The sequence below is a fragment of the Patella vulgata genome, chromosome 6, assembly GCF_932274485.2.
Source record: "Patella vulgata chromosome 6, xgPatVulg1.2, whole genome shotgun sequence".
In the NCBI taxonomy this organism is placed as follows: domain Eukaryota; kingdom Metazoa; phylum Mollusca; class Gastropoda; family Patellidae; genus Patella; species Patella vulgata.
Window position 1 is genome coordinate 45,214,057 of NC_065884.2, and position 26,214 is coordinate 45,240,270.

Below are 26,214 nucleotides of genomic sequence, written 5' to 3' on the forward strand. Positions count from 1 at the left end.
TATCTATCACCCGTGTATTCTTGTCTGTGGATTTTGTAATAATATGTAATTATATTTCTGTATTTCGCCACTTTCAATTAACCATAGTTTTGTCATTATTTTATGAAATTATTTAAATTAGGATTTGATGCGTAGAATATGCACATATTTTATTTGTGGATAACTTTTAGAAATAGTGTGGCCACTCTTGAACACAAAAAACAAAATTCTTTTGCTCCTGTTGGTTCTTGTCAGTGATTAGTAGGACCGTTTCTTTTGTCAAAATTGGCTCCCTTGTATCAATTCTAAATCAACTCCAATTGATCATGAATAAAATGACAGGGATTATAACTAAATTAAAACAAATAGATCACATAACTCCGTTATTTAAAGATAGCTACGTCGCTAAGCGTGGATATTGGCAAAAACTGCAGATATGCCTCGAAAAAAAAGAGATAGCCATAGACAGTTATATTGTCGTTGACCAAAATTGATAAGGTTCCTTTATGCCGACAAGAAATCGGGTAATATATCTCTTGAAATGAGACTGTACGGCGCAGTGGACGCTTACGACTAGCCCCTGGATCCATTCACTAACTGCTTCACATTGATCAGGGAGCATAACTAAGGAACGGAAAGTCGCAAAATGCTGAAAATAAAATAAATAGAGTGTATCACGGAATGCTGTATCGTGCAACGCTAATAATAGGGTTCGTCCCTCTATCGCGTTCATAAGGTTTTCGGGAAAGAGGCGAAACATCGGTTGCAAAAATTAAAAATAGATAGGGTTCGTCTCCCCATGACTAAAATGTGTCAAATTAAAATCTGCAGCCACTATCGCCATCACAAGTTATACGGAAAACGGTGGTGGATAACTCCGGAACTGAAGGTCACGTAACCCCCGATTATCCATAAGGTTTATACTCTCACAACTCCATGGCTTCCCACCAAACTTATCGAGAAAATCGAGTTTAAAGGTTTGAAAATGATCCTGTAAAATTGTTTATTTATTGTTTTTTCTAATATTTTGTACAGTATGTTATGATTGGGAATAGTTAGAAATGCAATATAAAGTTTTCAGTTATCAGGTATGGTAACTCGGAAAAGTCACTTACGACCTTTTTCTACTCTCTACCTATAACCAAAGATACAAACGTATTGCTGTTTACGACCTTATGTGATTTAGCGATGGGGTGGAAGTTAGATGGGTCTTACAGGTACGCTTTAGATCTTAAGGTCTGTAATAAGTTAAGTGGCATGGTTAACAGTATGGTAGCCTGCTCAACCTCGTTGGGGTTTCTCCGACTTTCTATTATTGATAGACCCCATCGCGCAAGCAAATTACTGAAGTAAAATTATGGCCTAATTTGTGTTCAGTGGATTATACCCTTCTTTAACCCCAGCTCCCTCTTCTCTCTATCACTCACGCTATCTTGATACCTTTCTCCGGCTCTCGCGCGCACCCTCCCTGTGGGACAAGCGTCACGTACAGCCTTCACTCTATCTCACTCTCTTCACCTCTCCATCTCGCCCTCTTTTTATCTCGCTCTAGCCCCCACTCTCCCTTTCTGCCCCCCCCCCTTCTGCTCCCCCCTCTCTATCGCTACTCCCTACTCTTGCTAGCCCCCTCACCACCCCCACCCTTTAGCTCATTCTCTCTCTCGTTCTCTCTCTTACCTTCTCACAGTAGATTGATAATATCATCACATCGCAGGCCTATCTCTATCTCTCTCTAGTACCCCCCCCCCCCCACCCCTCACTCTCGCCCACTAGATTGCTCTACTCATATCGATAGTTCTCTTTAGACCCCGCCCCATCTCTCCATCTCTAGCTCTTGCCTTTTATCTCGCTATCTTCCTAGGTCTCTATCTCACGCGCTCTAGCTTACTCTCTAGTTCACGTCCTCTCTCCCGATCTTTCTTGCTCTCTTTCTCTAGTTCTTCATCTTGTGGATTCTCTCTCTTTCTTTCTATCTATCTCTAATAGTCTAAGCTTGCTCTCTAGCTCTCACCCTTCTCTCTAGCTTGTTCTCCCTCGAGGTCAAGCTCTCCTTCACCTCTTGTCCTCTTTCTGTAGCTCTCACTTTCTGTCTCGGAGTCAACTGACGTAGTTTCGATTCCACGGTTGTACGCGACAAGGAGTACGGTCGCCTGTCCAACCACGTGGGTTTTCCCCGGGTCCTCCGGTTTCTCCCACTGATAAAAGACCCCTACGCGCAAGCTAATTATTGAAGTAAAATTGAACCAAGTAAACGTTAAACCCCATCTCTCTCTCTACCCTTAAGCTCGCTCTCTAGCTCTTAAGCTAGCTCTCTGGCTCTTAAGCTAGCTCTCTGGCTCTTGTCCTCTCTCTATCTAGCCCTCGTCCTCTCTAGTTCGTTCTCTCTAGCCCTCGCTCCCGCTAGCTCTCTGTCCCTAGCTATCCCTCTCTCCCTCTCTATACCCCTGTCTCTAAGTTACAGTGTGGATCTCTCTTTCGCGCTCTCACCCCCCCCCCCTCTCTCTCTACCCTTATGCTCGCTCTGTAGCTCTTGTCCTCTCTATATCCAGCCCTCCTCTCTAGTTCGCTCTCTCCAGCCCTCGCTCCCGCTAGCTCTCTGTCTCTAGCCCGCCTCTTTAGCTGCCCCCTCTCTTTCTCTATAGCCCTATCTCTAAGTTACAATGTGGATCTCTCTAACTCTCTTTCTCGCTCTCAGCCCCTTCCCCTCTCCCTCTCTCTCCCCTCATTTATGCTCGCTCTCTATAGCTCTTGTCCTCTCTCTATCTAGCCCTCGTCCCCTCTAGTTTGCTCTCTCTAGCCCTTGCTCCCGCTAGCTCTCTGTCCCTAGCCCACCTCTTTAGCTATCCCCCTCTCCCTCTCTAGCTCTCTATAGCCCTATCTCTAAGTTAGAATGTGGATCGCCCCCTCTCTCCCTCTCTCTCTATCTCAAGGACGCCTCATTGCATCACAGCCCTCTCTCTATCCCTCTCTAGTTCCCATTCTCTCTAGTGTGTACGCATACCGTACTACAGTCCATTGAAACGGCGAACTTAGGGGTATGAAAAGCGTCTCTTACATGCAGTATCGCAAAAATGGCTCCCCTACACCCCCGTTCTTTTTGTTGTCTACTGTGAAAAAAACCCACAACATCCTTTATATGGAAAAAACAATCACTGTTTTGTACACATATAGCACGACGTTTCGACAAGTATCCCCTTATCGTTATCAAGCACAAAACGACAACGATAAGAGGATACTTGTCGAAACGTCGTGCTATATAACAGACCAGTGATTATTTTTTCCATATAAATTGTGTCGTGTTTTTTAATGTGCTCAATCCCTAAATGCCACTCATGGATTATAGTCTACTTTGGGTTGATCAATTTTAAACACTACTATCGCAAAATGAAATGTACACAGGCTTTTGTGGGAAAACCATGATTGGTTTGCCAGAAAGAAGTTGCTACTGCACATATCTAAATGTCACTTACGACCTTGTTACACTGCCATCAGTGTACTTACTACCTTTTCCCGGTGACATCTTGGTAAAATTTTCCACTTACTACCTAATATTAATTACCCATATTGTAGTTTGTATCATTGCAATGGCCACCATTGTTTGCTATAACCTGGAGGGGTCAATTTATAAACTTTTGGTGCAAAAATATCAAATTTGTATGATTTATTGAGGGTTGAAAATAAACGTGGCGACAAATAGTAGAAATGTTGACAGGATTTGACGGGCTTCTTAATTCGGAATGTTTTAAAGTTGATTTTAATTACTTTTATAGCTGGGATCCTACGCTTAAAAACTGTTTAAACAAATGTGGATTCAGAACATAAGCCCCAAAAAGCATGGACTAAAACTAATAAGGGATCCAGCAAAAGCTGGAAGGGGGACAGGTATATTGCAAGAAAAGCAATGAAAACCATTTTGCGAATAGCCCCACAGCTGTTTTCCAAGACAGACTTCATGCAACACAACAATCACCTGGTTCAACAACCTTCGACAGAACTTTTTTTCTCTGGCTGGCATAGTCCAAATTATCGAGTGTAGTCGTGATGATAGTAATGCAGATCAATGTCACACGGATGAAATAGCCAGACAGGGCCCGTGAGAGACAGGGGAGCAGCTGGGACACTTGTCCAGGGACCCGGAGCCTAGAGGGGCCCAAAGGTATGCCGAGTAATTTTTAAATAAACGTATGGGTATAAATTGATAAAAACACTGTAACTTGATCGTAAAGTAGAAGAGAACCAGTGACTTTTCTGAATGTGGGTACCTTGTGGCGTGGGTTATAGGATTAGAATCGGATTCTATCTGTCCACTTTTTTATGGAAAAATTGGTGAATTAAAAACTCTTTATACCTCCTGCCCAGGCCTTCGCGCAGTAGGGTTCTGGCCCGTTCTCGTTCCGCTTGAGGATCCTATTACGGTCGGGAAGTTGGATGGCCGAATGGTTAGCACGTGCGTGCTGTATCATAAGGTCTGTTATTGAGTCAACTGGCGTGGCTCTGCCCCAGGGTATTTGCCATAGACCAATATAAATAGGTACAACCCTATGATGGATCATACTGAAATGGATCCAAATATATTAATAATTACAATCTGCAAATTATTTACAAAGTATTAACAAAAGGTGGGTGTGACACCGCCCATATTAAGGGGGCGGGGCGGATCATGCACCAAAATCAATAGTTGCCGTCCTTAGGGTATAAGGATTAAGTATACCAAGTTCCAAGATAATCCATTCAGAATTGTTGTCTTCAGACGCTAAACACAAAAAATGGGTGTGGTTCTGCCCCTGGGTCAGGACATGCAAAAAAATAATGGTTGCTGCCGTTAGGCTAAAGGAATACATATGCCAAGTTTGAAGATGATCCATTCAGAATTGCTGCCAGTATTCGATAAACACAAACATTGGTCGTGGCTCTGGGCCCTAGGAGTCAGGACATCAAAATCAAAAGTTGCCGTCCTTAGGCTATAAGGAATACTTATACCAATTTCCAAGACGTTCTATTAAAAATTGTAGCCTGTAGGCATTCACCAAAAACAATTGGGATCATCCTTAGGAAATAAGGAATATATATGCAACGTTTCAAAAGGACCTGTTAAGAATTGCGGTCTGAAGGCGACACAAAGACATATACAAAAATTGGGCGTGGCTCTGTCCCAGGGGGTCGGGCATGCTCCAAAAATAATACAGGTCGCCCTTATGGTATAAGGAACAAGTATGAAATGTTTTCAAGACGATCCATTAAGAATTAAGGCCTGTAGGCGACACACAGACACACAAAGAGAACATTGGCGTGACTCTGTCCCTTGGCGCCGGGCCTGCACCAAAAGCAAAAGTGGTGATCCTTATGGTATAAGGAATAAGTATGCAAAGTTTTAAGATCATCCGTTAAGAAATGCGACCTGTAGAAGACAAACAAATACAAAAAATGGATTTGGCTCTGCCCCTGGAAATCGGGCATGCACCAAAAACAAAAGGGGCCATTCTTAGGGTATAAGGAATACGTATACAAAGTTTCAAGACAATACATTAAGAATTGCGCCCCGTGTGCGAACCACAGACACACACACATACACACACACACACAGGGGTGACGGCATAACACGTCCACGGTTAAAAATGTAGAACTGTTGTATTGTTATTCCTGGTAAGACAAACGTCTTAACTACTGAGATAGTAAGAAGAATATACACAACCTTAGTCCTAGCAAAAATAGTTATCTTGTAATTACGACATAGTTATCCTGTAATTACGACATAGTTATCTTGTAATTACTACATAGTTATCTTGTAATTACGACATAGTTATCTTGTAATTACGACATTGTTATCTTGTAACATGGGGGGGGGGGGCGTTTGGTGCTGTGACACATGCTCGAATCGATATGGCGTATACCTGATCCGAACCATGATATATCTATCACACACTGAAACTTGCTTGTGGGATTACGATTAACTCCTGAAGATCTGAACATGAACGTAGTTAGCAACAATATCAATGGCACTTAAAGGACAATATTGGTGCCAGTCATTATCACATATGTGATAGAACTGGTTAAATACATTCCAAATATAATTTTAACAGAAAGATCATGGCTACGATAGCTGAGTAATACAGGATTCGCGAATCGGAAGTGACGAACGCCAAAGGAAAACACGGGACATACCTCTATATAACTGGCTAAAGTGCCGACTGATAACAGATACATGGGCGAAAGTTGTTATATGGGACTGTAAGAGGATAGCTGACAATTCAATACAGTAATTGAATGTCATTAGATAAGAGAACACGAGAAAAATAGAAATAGTCCGTACATTCCCTTGTTTATAGTCATTCTATAGGGGAGAGCGGGGCTAGCTCGCACCATTTTTAATGAAACCAACATATCTCGATAACTTTTGAAGCTACGTTACCGTAGACCAGTGATTCCCAACCAGTGTGCCGCGGCACACAGTGCCGTGAGATCTTCCTATGTGTGCCGTTTAGTTTGAGCCATACTATGTGTCTATGACTAGTCTGTGGCTACAGTTGTATGCCGTCTATGATTTGCCATGTTTTTTTATTTTGCAAAAAAATCAAATATTTTTCATATATATTAAGTCGGGTGTGTCGCTGTTTTTTCATGTGTTTCAAGGTGTGCCGTTGGCACAAAAAGGTTGAGAACCACCGCCGCAGACCATACTAGATTAAAGACAGTGGAGTTGGCTAATTTACGGCATACATTAAATAGTTTTATTGACAGGCGTATACAAGTAATTTCATCTCAAAGTCACCATGTCCGAATGGGCGAACATCAAGCCTCGGCTGTATGACAGTAAGTGATATGTACCTACGCCTATACAATTGCGATGCGGCACCGGTTTACTTATGCCCCCATCAGACCGGGGTGGCGTCCTTACTGCGCTGCTGCAACCGTACGGCGACCAGAAAATGCACAAGGTCGCCGGCAAACGTGAACACAACGCGCAAAAATGTCCCCAAAAACTACAAAAAAAGTCGTATTCTCATAGTTTTACAGTTCAGATCGCAGAACCTTGGCGTTTGCTTTGAACATGCTCAAAATAAACGCGGTGACTCGGCGATCATTGGGGATCATGGTGACTACAGCACGATAGCTGGCGTTTCCACTACGCTTATGGTGATCTTAACGCGCTCTAAAACTATTTTCCATCGCCGTAGCAGCGAAGTAAGGACGCTACCCCGGTCTGACGGGGGTATTATTAGGAAACTTGCCGCTTTTAGAAAGAAGTTCTCAAAACTGCGTCGTTCGAAGTGTATGTAGACTTTTCAGTTCAAACTGGTCCGTGTCTAAAGGAAATAGGATAAACTTGAAAGAAAAACAGCTTCAGACTTTGAAATCTTTGTATGATAAAACATTCTTTAAATGCGTCGTCATGGGCAACGGCGTTGGTAATCAGGAACTTGAAAGTAGTCCCAATGGCGGACTTCGTCATACAGCCGAGGCTAGATGTAGGGTACTGGAATCTGCTGAGGTTTGGCCGAGTGGGCGCGAGATATGAATGGGATCGGACTAACCCCGCTTTCCCCAACCTTATAAAAACATGGTAGTGCACGGACTTTTTTTCTGTTTTTCTTTCGTGTTCACTTATCTACTGGCAGTCAATTCTTTTTATAAATTGTTAGATATCCTCTCACAGTCTCACACAACAACTTTTAGTCTTCGAAGGAATTATTAGTGAGCAGACATTCGCCCATGTATCTGTTATCAGTCGGCACTTCAGCCAGTTATATAGAGGTATGTCTCGTGTTTTCCTTTGGCGTTCGTCACTTCCGATTCAGGAATCCTGTATAACTCAGCTATCGTAGCAATGATCTCTGAGTTAAAATTATATTTGGAACGTGTTTAATTAGTTCTATCACATATGTGATAATGACTGGCACCAATATTGTCCTTTAAGAGTAAACGGACACAACCCCACGAACGAGATGATGATCAAGATTATTACCTCGGAGAAATGTTGGAATTTGGAATCCCTTATAAAAGGAGAAAAATTGAGTACTTCGCATGGGAATTTATGTTATTTATAAAAATAATTTACAAGAACACACAAAGTACTGTGAATCTGTGACAGCGTGTGAAAGTGATAACAATTATATCGTTTACATGGACCTATATATTCGATATATTGTTGTGGTGAATATACATAAATTAGCAAAGATATGACTATGTCCTCATATTTTCATCAAGCGTCCGCGCTTAGTCAAGTTTCACCACCGATCGGCGATTTTGTCAATAGTTTTTTTTAGGCATTCCTGTTTCATTACTGATCACATAACAGTTTTTACTGATTTGGGATTTGAAAAACTGGCGCGTATTGTGATATTCAATCAAAGCAATCAAACGCATACACAGATATATTCATACACAATTATATTAAACGTGGATTATGCAAGAGCTAATTCTGCCTATTGCAGGCCTTTCTTTGGGCCTTAAGGGCGTTGCCATGTCTAACCTATGCTAACTTTGCAATTAATTTTATATTATTTATTAAACTCTGCTCGACATAAATTTGGTATGATCTTTAAATGGACATCTGAAGCTGTGATTCAAGTCATAGTTTGGGCACATATCTCTTGTGGTTTTAGAGATATTCAATTTTGAAATCAGCTTAAAAATGACCAATTTTCGTCATAAATCTAAAAAGTTCTCAGTCTTGCCTGATCCGAATTAAATAATTTTTGGCATGCAAATCGCTAAGCCAGTGCTTAATAAAATTACGGGAGTGTATTTTCATGGTGCCAAAAATAAGGCCAAAATTCCAGAAAATCAAATAAATTCATAGGTCGTTATGTAAACTGGTCTGAAATAAAATCTATTTCATATAATCACAATTGGTCCCATAGAAATGTTCTTCCGAATGTAAGCTTCAATTTGACACCAAGTTTGTTAAAATCGGTTGAGCAGAACTTGGATTTTTTTTCATTGTTTTCATTGGTTTACAAAAAAGGTCCTTTCGAATCGTGACGTATTCATGTTATAAAGTAATGCGATTTGTAAAGAAATGGACAAAATATCATGAATTAGCAATCAGTAAACTTTGCCGCTCCTGTCAGTGTATTTTATGAAAAATAATATGAGATCTTCGTCCCACAAAACAAAGAGAACAAATAGAGCAATTTTTTCGTTATCGGCATCTGTCAAAAAGACTGGTTATTCAAGATCGAAGGAATTCCCCCTAGTCTAGTTACTGTGTACCAGAAATGACCAAAACACGGCTACAGTAGCATATCTAAGCATTTTTATTAACACGACAAAACCATAATCAACTCTTGATGCCATCGGATGCCTTCCATTTTAAACAGATTTGAATCCGATCTGCTGTTCAACGGCCGTTATGACTAACCGTAAAAATAGATAATCGAGACTTTGTTTATTATCGTAACAACGGTAAACAATGACAATCGGGGCAATTGAAATGAGAGTTCCTCGGCTCAGAGTGATGTAATTTGACTGAAATTTTCAACATATTCTATTTACATTGTCTCTTTTTTTACCTTTAAAAGCGAGAACTATCAGCTCTTTATCTAATCTTCCTATTTTGGCATTGTTTGTTACCTGATTAATTTTTGAGACTGACTGCAGTGACTACGCTTATTTGCTCATGTTGCAATTTCCTTTTGTTTTCGTTTCAGTAATTCATTCAGCGAAATAAATAAAACTAAGACAGATTAATTGATTCTGAATATAATGGAAATATTAATCCGGCTGTGAAATCTAATCTGGAAGCCATCAGTGGAAATCAAGGCCGGATTAAGCTTGCATGAGGCTACTGCAATGTGTATGCCAGTATGGTTGTTAGATATATTTAATTATATAACTAAAATTCATCTTCGTATCCACTGGAAAGTATAATCGTCGTAATCGGAAGTGAAAAATGATCTACTGGTGAGGTGCAAGAATAGCGAATCAAACTAGTTTCGTTTTCTCGTCATGTCATGTATTCTCCACCATGAAGGGGGCCTAACGAAACCAGTTGATCTGAGGGTCGAGAGCTACCCAGTCCGCATGCCCTGCAGACCGCCACTGACAATTTTAATAGGGGGACTGAATGCAGATTTGTAATTATAAATGGTTGCAAATTACGAATTTTTTTAATTCGAAACCACGAAGTCAGAGAAATTGGATACCAGCAACAATCAGTCTATCATCAGCAGCGTTAACTGGTTTTCTGTCCCACTGTAAGTCTGAGAGCCAACAAGCAAGTGGGACACCATCCCGTGTCGCAGTACCAAAACGACTAGACTGTGACACTACGGTGTCGTTACATAGATGAATTATGAATTACTTCTACGTTGTGTATACGGCCCGTGACACTAGGGTGACAAATCGAATCAGGGCGTTCACACTGTTTACGTTAACTATGTTTTTATATCTTTATAACATCCATAATACAACAGTTATATACAGGAAACTACACACACAGCTATGACATTAAATATAAGCCAAATATAAGTTTTCTATCCCCTAGCTTGTGTTTTGCGGCGGTGTTTCCCAGCCTCTCAGCCAAGGAGACTGTGATTTCCCCACCTCGGACCGCATTATGATGTCCAAAGGGAAGTTAACCCCGCTCCTATTATATAAAGAGGATACATGCATGAGTCATGTATCGAGCCCCGGGAAATTGACAGGTACTTCCTTTATCGGATTGGTCAGCTGCACAGGCGCTAATCTGGATTTTAACACATTGTACTTAAATGGGCACCCATGAGGACTGCTAACCACGTTTCTAACGCATGGGATTACCATATTTGGATTAGCAGACTATGATGTCATTGCCCGATTTTAATCTACCAGACATATCTTTGTTAACCTAGTTCTCACTGTCACTGGTACTATAGCTAACTACTTCAATACATTAACCAGGGCATATTGTACAGGTGTCCTCTACAGTATGTAGACCCTACAGTATTATACAAGGGGAAGTGGTCGACGGTGCATGTACGTAAATTGGTTTTTAGTATCGCTGTATCTGTTTTGATCAAGGGAGAGGCAACATGTACAAAGGACACAGTGTTGTCATTAGAGCATAGCCAATATCATGCCATTGACGCAGGCATTTCCATAAGTATTTGAGGTAACTCTTTCGAAATTCTAGGGCACCTTTTCAGAAATGAGGGCACTTTTGCAGAACAGAGGGCCCCTTTTGTGAGGGGAAGGCACATAGCCACACAAACCCCTATATCCTGTTAGGAAATCGCATCGGATTCGAACGTTATTAACCATTTCAGGTTTACCGCCTGCTCGCCCAGCACGCCCCTGTCTAAACAACACATTTTGTTTCGAAAATATATTCAGTCCGCCGTTTACTCTAGTTTAACACGTCATTGAAAAACAGAGACGTGACATCCGCTTCTATACATAAACAAAAGATACCCAACAACAATGATTTCTTATACATGTGTATATATATGGTATAACTTTCCACATTTTAAGCATTTTCATCCCCAATATTATGCCATAACTATGTATAATTTAGGTACTGTCCGAAATGGTGTTTTATGTATAACGATGATAATAATAATCTGTATTCAGTATATCAGGTCGTTGACCCATAATACAGCGACATTGATTATGAATTGTATATGAAATGAAATGAAATGGGGTTTAACGCCCTACTGTTCTGCTCCTATACTGGGCTAATGAAGACGGGGAATTGTATATATTTGCAATACAGATAACATATATACATTAATAATGCTCAATTTTTTTTTCAAAGGTGTAGAAACTTTCAATTCTCTTAAAGATACCTTCCGAGGAAAGTATTTATCGGGTGGTTGTTTCCAAAAAAGTAGGCAATTTTGGTATATATATATGGAAAGTAGAAACATCCAGTCTTACTAGAAGAATACTAGAGTCCCTGGAAAACACCCATGGAGCGCATACAGGACAAAAATGTAAGGGTTTCCCTAACCGGCGGCCCGAAATTTGGAGGAATTATGAACATTTTAAAATGTTCATTATGTCTGAAATATTGGATATCGCAAGCCCATCTTTTCACGATAAGATAACAACATCATGCTGATTTCAATTGAAAAATAAGTCGTGTTTGAAATGCTGAAGACCGTAGATGATATTGAGTTAAAGACTTGCCTCCTTTAAGCCTTTGATGGATGCCACGTATTTCGTTTTGTATTTGGAGAACTCATTTGGAGATGGTAGGGTCGCCTGTCAAGTCTCGTGGGTTTTCTCCCACTGTCTAAAGGACCCTACGCGCAAGCGAATTATTAACATGAAATTGAAACATATGTTAGTACCAAAATGAACTAGTTTGTGTCAAGTGGACATGAAACCCCATTTCTCTCGGGTTAAACCAAAGTTGTATTATGGCTATAATGTAGCACTTTGGTCCTTAAGACAATATTGGTTCGTTGAAAAATTGTTGCTTCACACTGTCTATAGAATCAAATCACACGTACTTAATGAACGTGAAAATATAGTTATACTTTTAAAAAAAACAGTAATATTTTGGTAAAATCATAACCATTGTCAAAATATCCGTCAAATTCTATCTGTTAATTGACCAATGGTTAGTAGACCAATAAATAAGGTAATGTTTCCTTCTCTGGTCTTGTGAAATAAAGAGGTTTATTCCATATTTGGAATGGAAATTAACGTCAAGGCTATCTAAGACGTGCAGAAATTAGGGGGTTATAAAACAGGACGTAGAGCGAGATTGATCAGAACTCGTCCAGATATTCCAAGCAGCTATTATTATTGAGAACGAGGAACCTTCAAAGCCATTACAGCTTAACAATCAAGTTGTAAAACCATTTATTCTTTAGTGTTATTACAATCACGAAGAAAACAAACACACCAAGAAAAGAAGTCCGATAGTACTACAAAAGGGAATTATCAGGCACAATAAATATAGCCGCCGAAACACCTGCGGTGGAAAATAATTACCACCGATAAGAATACTTAAAGATACATTATGGGAGATTCGATAAGGAGTTGACAGTTCTCACTATAATAGTTAAAAACTAGATAATGTAAAGGCAATTTGCTGAAAATTTCATTCAAATTGATCCACTATGAACCGAGAACAGAGCGATTGAATTTCCGCCTAACCTTGATCATCATTACTAAAGTCAGTACGACGAACAGAATAGTCTCGATTATCCAGTTAATCGTTAAATCGTGAAGGAAAGTTATGCAGTAAATCGGCTCACAAAAGATCGCAGGCTAGCGATGCCATCTAAAGTTGATTCTAGTCTGGATAGGTTAATTAATGTCTAATTCATAATTTAGATAACATTTCAGACCTAAAGAAAGACCCGCAATAGACAGATTTAGCTCTTGCATAATGTATGTTTAAAGGCCCCAAACGATTTTCTACAGCTACAATTCATCTTAAATTTCTTTGTTTGTGACATTGTGCCTTCTTAGACTGGCTGATTGTGTGTCAAGTGTCGAACACGATGAGTTATATACTTACTCGTTCGAAACACCTGATACTATCTGTCACCGGGTTAAACATGTCAACTAAACATTTTCATATTTGTCTTAACATTCAAGTTATTCATTTATTTTTTTATTTCGTGGTGCAGGGCTCTGTCAATCGTTTTGACAATGTTTTGTGTGTGTTCGTATAATAAGTATGTCATTGGGCAGTTGTCCCGAATCAATCCAGAGCCCTAGTGGCTCCATAAATATCTATTTAATTTTGTTTTACGTCGGCATGGCCGGTATTCGTTTCACAGAGTATAATTATTTTATGTTCATAATTTCTTTGCACAATAAAGTTCTCTTTGCGACCTTGGCCGCGCCCCTCTTTAATAAGTATACAGTTTTAGGTAAAAGAAATATAATATTACTTTCACCAAGGCAGACAATGTTATTTAATTTGGAATGTGTCTATGTATCAAATTTAAAATAACCATATAGACTGGATAATTATCGAAAGCCTAGGCTTTACTTATACTACTTTATTACCACTAAAATAAGATATCTTTATTATCTTGTGTATATACTTCGGTTTAATTAACATATATAAATGTCATAATTTGGTCCAGTGGCTTAGAAAACCCTTTGAAAGATATTCGGGGAATGCGTTGTCAGGGGTTTTGTCGTGAATGACGCAAATACCTGTAACCATATGCGTCGAGATGGTAAGCCAAGTATAGACAGAACACGCTACTTTACAATTAAACATAATCTAATAGGAATATTCGATTGCTGAATCATTCAGCTATCTATAAATAAAAGGGCTGTGCGGTAAGAAATGTACGTATTTGGTTGACGATGACATGACATGAAATTTTCATATGCAAATGAGTATCACGGCGTGGTTCAGCTTTTATACGATAATCCTTCGATTAGTACACTGCCCAAACGACGAAAACGTTCAGGGTCCCGTGTTGGCGCTTTACTTTGTTATTTTTAATAACGAAATAAGCGATCACGGCCCCGGTGTTGGTCTAGAATTTGCCTTCGGTTTGGTGCGATTAATATGATAATTTTGTCTTTTCTGAGCAGATATTTTCCTTTTATTTTATACTAGCAGGATACCCGGCTTCGCTCGGGGGTCATAACCCCGAAACCGGAAGTGGTAGACTAACGCCACCTGGCCTATGTTACACCCCGGTCCGAGCTACCCCTATACCCCAAATTTCAGACTCGGGGCAGACCTAGTGTAGCCGCCAACCCCGAACAGACAGACAGACAAACAACAGTCACAAATATTAGTATAGAAAATAATTGTAAAATAAAATCTCTCGCGGTTTACGTTTTGAATACTATAATACTTAATTGCAGCTTTGTGGAAAACTCGTTTAGTTAATGATTGATTCATTCTGAAAATTCGGGTGACATAACAAGAGAGAGAGAGAGAGAGAGAGAGAGAGAGAGAGAGATGGGGTTTAACGTCCACTCGACACAAACTAGGTCATTTCGGGACTAACATAATAATATGGTTTAATTTTATTTCAATAATTCGCTTGCGCGTAGGGGTCTTTAGCAGTGGGAGGAAACCGGAGGATCCGGAGAAAACCCACGAGGTTGGACAGGCGACCCTACTCCTTGTCACGTACAACCGGGGATTCGAAACCACGCCAGTTGACTTAATGACAGGCCATATGATTACAGCACGCACGTGCTAACCATTCGGCCATCCAACTCCCCGTGACATAACAAACTGCACTGCATGTTGTATACCCGTCTTTATTATCCAAGCTTCATATTCCTGAAGCAACAACTACGGGATTTACAATAACTAAAAAGATATGCGGAGTTCCACAGAGTTAAAACGAGATCAAAACCTTCTATTAAAGATGTCCCAGTTAGTGCCTTCACAAACGTCGTAACAGAATTCATATTGGGTTGGGTGGGGTGGGGTAGGTGAGGGCTCTATAGGTCATTTCGGGACTAACATATGGTTCAATTTTAATTCAATAATTCGCTTGCGCGTTGAGGTCTTTAGCAGTAGGAGGTCAGCGGAGAAAACCCACGAGGTTGGACAAGCGACCCTAATCCTTGTCAGGTACAATCGGGGAATTGAAACCACGCCAGCTGACTTAAAGATGGGTTCCCAGAAAAGTATTTATCGGGTGGTTATTTCCAATAAAAGTATGGCTATTTTGGTATATATGGAAAGTAGAGATATCCAATCTTACTAGAAAAATACTGGATTCCCCGGAAAACACTCATGGAGCGTATACAGGACAAAAATGTAAGGGTTCCCCTAATCAACAGCCCGACGATTAGAAACTCCTGCACGCGTGATGTCAAAGGTCACAGGCGAACATCGAGCGCTTGATGTACAAGTTGATAAACTTCATGAAGAGTTAGACGTACAATACTTTCTGAGATAAAAATGACGGATAATCCGAGAATTTAATTAGGATTCGATATTTGTAATAAATAGAAAGCGATTAAAGACAACTTTAATAGCAGGGCATTCCTTCGCAATTACAATGTTTGAGAAGGATTTGAAGCATAATTATGACAAATTAATTAGTTTGAATATGTTTTTGGTCCATATATACCATTAAATCACCCAGTTTGTACGCGGGAACCCATCTTTAATGACCGACCTTATGATACAGCGCGCACCCCCCCCCCCCCCCAGGAAGCTAATGAACATGTGAAAATTATTAGATTACAATTTCGTTTCGTTTTTATTTTTCTTCTAACTTTACGCAAAACACTAGAAATAAAACGAAACGAAATTGAGATTGGTTTCGAGCCCAGTCGTGTGTTTTTTAAGCCCGATTTTCGCTTGTTAGGGGTAACAGCTGTAAGATATGGCGCAAGGCATGCGTGTGAAGTTGTTCGGATTGGACAGAAAACGGGGCCAGTGTATAAATTGGTATATGCACGTCAGAAATCGTTTGACAGTTGGAACTCAACGATTGTCTTGTGGACTCCCCTGCCGGGTCAAGTCAAGTTGCCCTCGCATTTACACAGGTAAAAACATATGCCAGTATACCTTATCAACCCTTCACGAATTGTACAAGGGCTTCTGTTTGCTAACTGACTCTCACGTGATGATAGCTGGGCTACATGCATAGAATTATATTCTAGCTGAATGGTTGGATCGCGCCCACGATCATTGTGCTAAAGATTTGATAACACACAGTTGAATACTGTACATCTGTGTCACTGTTGGTATCACAATTAACAAACTATTTTATGTCTTAAATGTTTGCTTGTCTTTGTGGAGTGTAAACCTTGGATTTGAGTGTTTTATATCTTGGAAGTCGTAAGCATTAATTTTAGATACATTTAAATGACAAGGTTTGGATATAATATATTTATGTGCAATGTTGCCAACGCCAATCAACTGTAACGTACATTATGTGCACTGAACAAAATAGATAATATCCAATCATTCGTGGATTATTAACATAGTCTTTCATTGGATTAAATGGACCGGAGAAACACTGATGTTGCCGTAATAGAAACAGAGCTTAATTGGGATTTGACGACCGAATTTGATTGTTGAATAATTTCACCCTAAGACCAAGTTGATTTTTATCAGTTCTACTTGCCATGGAGGAATTTGATTACCGATTTAAGGTGATTTTATTGGGTGACTGTGGTGTGGGTAAAACTTCATTGATACGAACTCTCAGCCAAAAAACTGACTCAAATGTTGGAGGGTGTTGTTGTTATTCCTCTACACCAAATGCAAGTGCTGAGTTAGAATTCAAGAAACATGGGCGACGAGTTAAAGTCCATGTTACTGATACAGGTGGTAAGTAGAGAGTATTTTATTTGTGGACATTTAGGCGGGAGTAAAAGTTATCTGATTTGCAGTCTTTAGAGAAAGGAAATGGTGCCATATATTGTTGTACGTTTGTGTTTAAGCCACTGGGCTGGCGGCCTTCGCCTCAAAGTTATCTTCTACCAAAGAACTTCGACCAAATTATCGCTTGGTTACTCTTTCTAGAACAAATCCTTTCGGCAATTTATCTAACGACCTTTAATTGTATGAAATGTACATCTAAATGTTTAAATGGATAAATTTCAGGTAATGAGTAGTGTATGTACATTCTTCTCACAGCCGTTTGGTTTTCATTTTGTTTTACTTTACAAAGAACCTATAATTATAATCAAATTAATCATTAATAGCTTCTTAACCCCAGTGTGTAGGCCCTGTGCTAGTCAAGACCGTGAGCTGAAGGTGATTTCAAGTTTATTGCGACAAAGCAACAATAGACGATGTTCCATTCCGATTATATAGAGAGAGCGGGTAGAATTTTCTGAAAACAAAAAGGCTATAAATTCTTTGTGCAGCCTTCCATTGCTTCTCATCATTACGTCAGCAGTCCACTGCAGCTGTTCGCTCGACGGGACTAACAATTCATTTTAACACAGTGTCTAGCCGTAATAAATCACCATTTTTCGAGAAAAAAAAACCCGGGAATGTCCAATTCCAAGCCCTATAAACCATTCTCTAATTATCACATGCTAACACTTTTTATGCATTTTCTTTCCTTCAATAAAGCTTTGGCTAAAAAAAAGACGTAACGTAATCTTCAACCATGTGCTCATGTAAGGTGTGCGTGATATCTGAAGTGAACCTTCTGTATAAGTGTGTATAAGTGTGAATAGTTAAATTAAAATTTGGTGATCACGACCCGTCGTTACATATGAATAAGCAAGCATACAATTTTATACATGTAAAGGCCCGAAGCTGCTTGTAGTTACACCCTTACAATTGGTTTACAGACTAGAATTTAAAACAGAAGGCCCATAATTCATTTTTTTCTTCTTAAACCCTGTGAACTCGCCTAAAAAATAATAGGTGTCTCAATAATAGATTAAAACAGAACCGTCAGATATGTGCTTTAAAGGTATTTTAAAGGGAAACCAGCAACTGAACATGACGTCATCGCCTCCAGCTTGGTAATATAACGTCATATCGAAGTTTAGCCGTCAATCGGTGGGCAATTGTCCAATGAACAAGCATTCGTGTCGATCGTATTTGAATTGACGGAGAAGGCCAATTTATACTGCGCTAAGCGAAGCCGCGAAGCGGGAAACTTTCTTTAAAGTCCAACTTTGCTGCAATGTTTTAGCATTGCGGCGTCTTCGCAGATCAATTTTCTGCCAATCGACAACAAGAGGTCTGCTGATGCGATGTGACCCATCTAACACCTCAAGGGACAGCTTCGCTTAGCTTTGCTCACTACGATCGGCAGCTTTTGAATTTTTTCGCTTCGCCTAGCTTAGCATCGCTTCGCTTCGCTTAGCCTAGCTTAGCTTCAGAAATAAAGCTTCTCTTAGGGGAGTATAAATCGGCTTTCGGGTATATTCAAAGAGCTTCGTCTGGCAGACGAACAACAAGATGGGGACCAGCTTCTGGTGGTTTCTGGCCCAAAAATCAATTCATGTCTATTTCACAATCTATTGTCATTGTGCTTGTATTTAACAAAACTGTACCATATTCAAACATTTGACCTTAACATTCTATTCATTCTAGCAATTGGGGTCATGAGCCAAGAAAGGGCATTCTTATAGCCTACTGTACACCTTTTTTGAGCCCAACATTAACAGCATGTGCCGTCTGCATAAGATATATTAGTATGCACCTATATGACCTAATAATATGTTTGATGGTTGATTTATTATTTAGTACTATTTTAGACTTTATAAATATAGATAGGCATGTGAACCTAACACAATGTTCAATATATTGTGATTAACGTATAAATAGAGGATCTCCTGCTCGTCTTTTTTTATATCAAAAAATATCAACACAAGTCGATAAAGTAAAAAGAAAACAACAAAAAAACGAGGCTCTGTCGAGTTTTGTTTTACTTTATCGACGAGTGTTGATATTTTTTTTGATATCAAAGAAGACGAGTTGCAGATTTTATTTATCACCAAATCCTTTCTTACATGCACAAATAAATAAATATAATTCTTTGCTATAGATTTCACTTTTACTGAACCTGATTACATTACGGCGTAGTGATACATCAATTTTGACTATATTGACCCAGTGTTTCCATCAAGGTCAATTAAATAAAAATATTTCATTTTTAATAAAAAAAAAAAAGAAGTTAATTTTAATAAAAAAAAAATGAACTGTTCTTTTAAAAAAACAAACAAACTAGTCCCTTTTTAACTGACCAATCAAATTCAGTAGATTATGAAATTTATCGCACAAGCGATATCTACTGTAGAATGTATTATTGGATGATAAATTCCTATTATATTAAACTGAGGAGGAAAATATCATATTATCCCTTTGTTAATAATGTATTTTGTACAATGACAAAAACTGCTAAATCACATATTATAAAAGTGATAAAATACATGTACCATAATGGATTCCATACAAATTGACCAAGAGCATAGGTCCAGGTCAAGTCGGTCCTGTAATCCAGGTCCCGACCACAGCCCTAGTTAGCTGTACGAGGGGTGATTGATAAGTAGTGAGCCTCGATTGGAAAACCGTGCAACACAAAGATACCACGTTTTGCACGTGCACTATTATGTTCCTCGGGCTCTGTCACAAACTTTCATCACATTCGGATAAACTGTTTGGTTGTGACAGGTCATAACAATCAAGTAGGGTCTGTTGTTATCAGAAAATGGACCATATCGGGGCGAGAGCTGTGATTAAACACCGAAAGCCATACATGATGATATGGTTGAGACATTAGGAGATGATACTCCTTCATATGCCACAATTAAAAGGTGGTCAGCTGAATTTAAGCGTGGCCGAGACAGCATTGAAGACAAACCACGCCCTGGTCGACCAAAAACTGTGTCAACACCAGAAATGGTACAAAAAATCCATGATCTGATAATGAATGACCGGCGAGTTACTGAACGATTCATAGCTGGGGAAGTTGGTATTAGCCAGGAGAGAATTCATTCTATTATCACTGAAACTTTGGAAATGACAAAGGTTTCAGCACGATGGGTGCCAAAGCTTTTGACGCCTGATCAAAAGCGTTCAAGGCACATCATGTCAGAAGAGAATCTAGCCTTATTTGAAACCGATCCTGACCGCTTCCTAAAACAAATTGTTACTATGGATGAAACTTGGGTCCACCACTTTCAGCCAGAAACAAAAGAGCAGTCAAAACAGTGGAAACATGTGACGTCGCCGACCCCAAAGAAGGCAAAGACTGTTTTATCGGCAGGAAAGGTTATGGCCTCAGTATTCTGGGATTCTGAGGGTGTTCTCATGGTGGATTACCTCCAAAAGGGTCAAACAATTAACAGTAGATACTATGCAGCACTTATAAGGCAGTTGAGGCAAGTAATTAAGACCAAAAGAATAGGAAAGCTGACCAAAGGTGTGATTTTCCACCAGGACAATGCGCCAGTGCACAAATCAGCTGTTGCCATGTCAGCAATCCATGACTGTCGTTTTCAACTTCTTCATCATCCACCCTACTCGAATGATTTAGCTCCCTCAGACTTCAGAAACTGTCTGTTTCCTGCTCTGAAGAAATGTCTTTCCGGTAGGCATTTCCCGTCTGACGATGACGTCATTGCCGCTGTGGATGATTTTCTACACACCCAAGACAAAGATTTGTACAGAACTGGAATAAAGGCTCTGCAACACCAATAGCAGAAGTGTATTACATTGAAGGGGGACTATGTTGAAAAAAAAATGCATTTGATTTGAATTTCTTGTTTCTTTCTGTGTTAGACTCACTACTTATCAATCACCCCTCGTAATTGCATGTAATAACGGACGCCTAAGAAATATAAACCCATATCATTTTAAAAATTCCCATGGCCATCGTTAACAGTTTGGTTTGGATTTTGAATTACATGTATTAATCTCGCAAAAGTAAATTTGCCAGCAACAATGTGTTTGTGTCTTATCAACAATGTCCCAAATAACAAGTATATCCCGAAACAAAAATATTATTTTGATGAGATCGGACCAATGTATTAGACGTCTTTATCCTCCTTCTATTTTCCCGGCAAAACAACTTTATTTTCATTGCAGAAGATCAAAAATGACACCAAGGGTAGATCGGCATTTATTATCGGGATAATGAAAATGTACATTCTGCTATAGAGGGAATTTGGTCCAAACAGCGACGTTATAGTTCACTCTTTATTTATTTCGAATTTCGAATTCTTTTACGTGCACGGGACCTTAGTTTTATATCCCTTCCTGTACCACTGACAAGGAGAAACAATGCTGGAAAGTTTGGGGAACTGTCTAGGTCAACACGGCGATCTAACCCCGGACGTCCTGATTAGTGATCCACGTCGGAGCAGGATCCAACCCTGGACCGTCCGGTAAGTGAGCCAACCCCTTACTGAGACACCGCGGCTCCCTTGCACACTGATGACACTTGCATGGTAAGCAGGAATACTAGCTGTACACGTACAATGTTTTCTGCATTTTGCTTTAAATTAAATTCATTTTAACCAATAGCATATTCTTTGCATAGGATGAAGGCATTGGGTGTTTTCGCCAATATTTAATTTTATGTCAACTTCACAATTGTTAGCATGAATATAGCATTTACCTGACAATTATCACAATTTTCATCTGGCCCTAAATCTAGTTATTGCAAATACTTTGCTTGGAGGTCTCAGGATTTGTGGTCTTGGTGTTATAAGCTTTCCAAAAATGAATAGTTTGTTTAGTACGGAGGACCTTGTAGCGGAACTTCACGCTAGAAATTTTGGCTGCAGGCCTATATCAGCTTTCCCAAAAGAAAAACTTGTGGCAGATTTCAACCAAATTGTGTAGGCTATAGAATGTTGGTGTTAATTATTTAGAGTTGTTGCAATAGCGTTGTTGTGAATCGTAGGACGATACAAAGATAAACATCGGGGATTTCATTCTAGAAGCGATTCAGTGAACTAAATTTCCTTTTACTGTTTTTCAGGTCAAGAAAGATACAGAAGTTTGACTACATCTTACTTTCGTGGAGCAGACGGCTGTTTAATAATGTATAATGTAAACAACACCACTTCTTTTGAGAATGTTCCAAACTGGTAAGAATAATTACATTACAAAATATAAATCAAACATCATTATCAAAAAACATTCCGAGAGTATATTACTGAAACAACGCACATCTCCGCGCCATATTAAACTTTTACAATGCATACAATTGTATACTGGAAAAACACGCATTTAATTTATCTATCCTTACAGGTCTGAAACACTGGAGAATAATACGTGCAAGAACATCCTCACAACCTTATTGGCAGGAACTCGAAGACAAACATCAGATGATGCACAAGTGCCAGAAGCAAGAGTACGTAAAATGTCCGATTATCTCGAAGTGCCATGTGTTCAAATTGACTTGGATAACGTTTCAAATATCATTGAAGTGTTCGAACAACTTGTTGACATTATGATTAACAAATACCGAATACGAGAATCAATTGCGGTGGAACTAAGGCGTCCATCAGCAGCTGCGATACAGGATAAACACAAATTTCAGTGTATATGTTGAAACAACGAAAAGAACATGACTTCTGAGTGTTAGAACTGTACTTGTCTTTTTCATCACCAACTTCAATGCTAGACTATGAATGTTAATGGGTTTTAGATAAACCCATAATTGGTGCAGCGTACTTGAAATAACAACATCGAACATCCCCAGAAATGTTAGAAATTTCAATAGCGCATTGATGTTAAACTATGAACGTTAAAAGGTTTTAGTTACTAGATAAACGCATAATTGGTGCAGTGTACTTGAAATAATACATCCAGCCTCGCCAGAAATGGTAGAAATCTAAATTGCACACTTGATGCTAGACTATAAATGTTAGAAAGTACCCCCTAGAAAGACACTTAGTCCCTCTAATGAATATATTCCCGGGCTTACTATAGGATCCAGTTACTGGATTAAAACACATGCAGAATAGGTTCTGTTGGGTTTAAGGTCTTGTTCACTAAACCCCTTGAATTTCTTAGCCTTCAAGAAAGTAGAATGTCAATGTGTATGGCATGACTACTTCACTGTCACAATTGAAATTTTTACTCTAGTCTTTCTTGTAAGTGGATTAACAATTTACAGTACAGGATAAGCCAGAAGAAAAATATCCGCTATCGCTGTAGAGAAATGGCTTGGCATTTTATTTTTCAGGAATTAATTATGTGAAATCCGTTTATATGTGTTGACCTTTAAGTTAAATTTAGATAAATTCTGGAAACAAGCTTTTACATTAAACATTTAAGCAAGGTTTGAAATAAACGTTGGAAGTCGAAAGCGTAAGAAGTTGTATGAGCGAAATAAAACGACTTTATTGTGAAATTCTTTCATTTAACAAGTTTTGCTTATGTTCTTCTTTGGCTGTATAAAGTTGATATTTTTATTGCCATGGTAAACTTCCCATTCCCCCAAATAGGTGCAGCGGGACTATCTATGTTGTTTATTTTTTCGCCCCCGACGTTCGAAGAAAACAAGGGACTATTAAAATGGGTTCGTCCGTCTGCCTGTCTGTCTGTCACACTTTTTGGGACACAATAACTCTCTTTCTAATTGAGCTAGAATGTTCAAACCATGGTGTAGGTGTTTATTAGGTCAATGTCTTGATGGTGTTTGAAGATTAGCATTTTCTTCGTAGGGTAAGCACAGATGAGCAATTTGATTGGTTGATGCTTTGGGACACGATAACTTTAGTTGTAATTAAGTGAGAGTGATGAAATTTGTGTTTATAGTTTTATTAAAACAATACTTTGACTAAGTTCGATAATGAGCATTTTCTGCTCAGGGTAAGCAGAGCGATAAGCAATTTGATTGGTTGAGACCTTGGAACACAATAACTCTCATTCTAATTGAGCTATAATGTTCACATTTGGCGTAGGTGTTTATTAGGTGAATGCCTTGATTGAGTTCGATGATAAACATTGTCCTCTTACGGTCAGCAGAGATAAGCAATCTGATTGGTTGATGCTTTGGGGTACGATAACTTTGGTTTTGATTAAGTGGGAGTGATGAAACTCTGAGTATAGATTCATTATATCATTACCTTGACTAAGTTTGTTGATGTGAATTTTCTGCTTAGGCTAAGGATCAATAAGCAATTTGATTGGTCAAGACTTTTGAACATAACAACTCTGCTTTTAATTGAGGTAGAATGTTTAAACTTGATGTAGATGTTCATTAGGTGAATGTCTTGACTGAGTTCAATGATTAACATTTCGAGCTAAAGCTAACCAGCGCTAAGCAATTTCATTGGTCGATGCTTTGGGACAAAATAACTTTGATTCTATCTGATAGAGAGTGATGAAACTTAGTGTATAGGTGATAATTTGTTTGATTGCATGATACTTTTGAAAAAAATAAATATGCGATTAGTGAATATGTGTCATCTATTTATTTTGGGATTTCGGCGGGGGACATCAGCCTCACTGTTGGCTTGTTTCTTTTTTTGTCCCTACATAAAGCACCTTGTTAGCCAAAAACAAATAATATATAAGCAGATTAATAGCTTTAAAAACAAATTCTGTTTTCATTTCTCAAAGTAAAATCAGCAATGTGCAAGATAATTTGGTTTCCTTTCTTAGAGGTGTCTAAATTGTGTTATTGCCTGCTAATAACACAGCACTAATTCCCTGGTCACTCCCAACACAAGAAGTTATTTTCATAGGCTTGAACTTCATATCTCATATTAAGTGTTAATGCATTTAAATAGAAGAAAGATTTGTGATATTTTACATATTTATACACATTATGTACTATAAACAATCGACATTCTTATCATTTAATAAATATTTGTGTTGTTGTTTGTTTATCATTATTGTTTATTAGTATGTGTATTGCCGCAAATCCGACCGAATTTAAAGTAGATATATTGTTGCATGTAAAGAAAGAAATGGAACACGCATGGAGATTTAAAATAAATTACAGATAAACAGTTGTGGAACTTAAGCGGGACCAAATAAACATGGTCTTTGGGAAAAGGTCAAAATATTTGCACCCCTCTTCCACCGACACCAAACAGACAGGTAGTCAGCTACTTGCTTCCGCGATTTCGTGATATATGACCACTTTTTATGGTTACATTTATAACATTAATCAAAATAGTCATTATGTAATTCTTGTCAAGAACATGCCATTTAATCTTAAAATAGACTCTAATTTATCACAAGTCCCGCCTTTAGTAGGCTATCACGAGACGTTAAATCAACCTATTTCAAACACATGATAGGCACACAAACGTCATGTTGATTTAATTTGGTGGACTATCATTTTAATCAGCGACATACATGTACAACAATGTCGGCGGGATAAACAAGGGTGTTCATTTGTACAGACTGTACCGCTTTAGTTGCTTTTAGTTTCGTATCTGTGATCAAGGGTCATAACTCTGGTAGAGTAAAATCAGAATTTTGTTAAAAATTGACTTCTTCCGCTCATGACCTGAACGTGTGTATAAATTTTACATCAAGCGGTTATTAACTTAAGCCTCTAGAACGCCCACTGGCAATTTGGGACGGACTGGCCAACAGGTGTGAGGTGACTACTATATACAATCACATTTCAATGAGGGCGTATACTAGGCAATGTACATTTTAGAATATTCGACCATGGCCCATTTTGGTTATCCTTCTGCTTTTCGCGGCTCATAATTTGTCCAATCTATAGCGGTGGGAAAATCATATGGAGGATATCTGCGCGTCCTTAAGATCAAGTTTGATCATCACCCAGGCCCCATTCAACAAAACGCGTAATTTCAACAGACAACTGAACTTACTGGACTATCTTCATTAATGAGCTCAAATCTGAACGCGATCGCTTTTGATTAAGTAGGTAAGACGAAGTTGTT

The 26,214-nt window shown here is 38.9% G+C and overlaps 1 long non-coding RNA gene across 1 annotated transcript; it reads left to right on the plus strand.

Moving 5' to 3' along the window:
• Positions 1-16,179: 16,179 nt before the first annotated feature.
• Positions 16,180-25,165, plus strand: LOC126825033 (uncharacterized). The gene is made up of 3 exons (XR_007681768.2): positions 16,180-17,191; positions 22,317-22,425; positions 22,589-25,165. It is a non-coding gene; the product is annotated as an uncharacterized LOC126825033 (long non-coding RNA).
• The last annotated feature ends 1,049 nt before the right edge of the window (positions 25,166-26,214 follow it).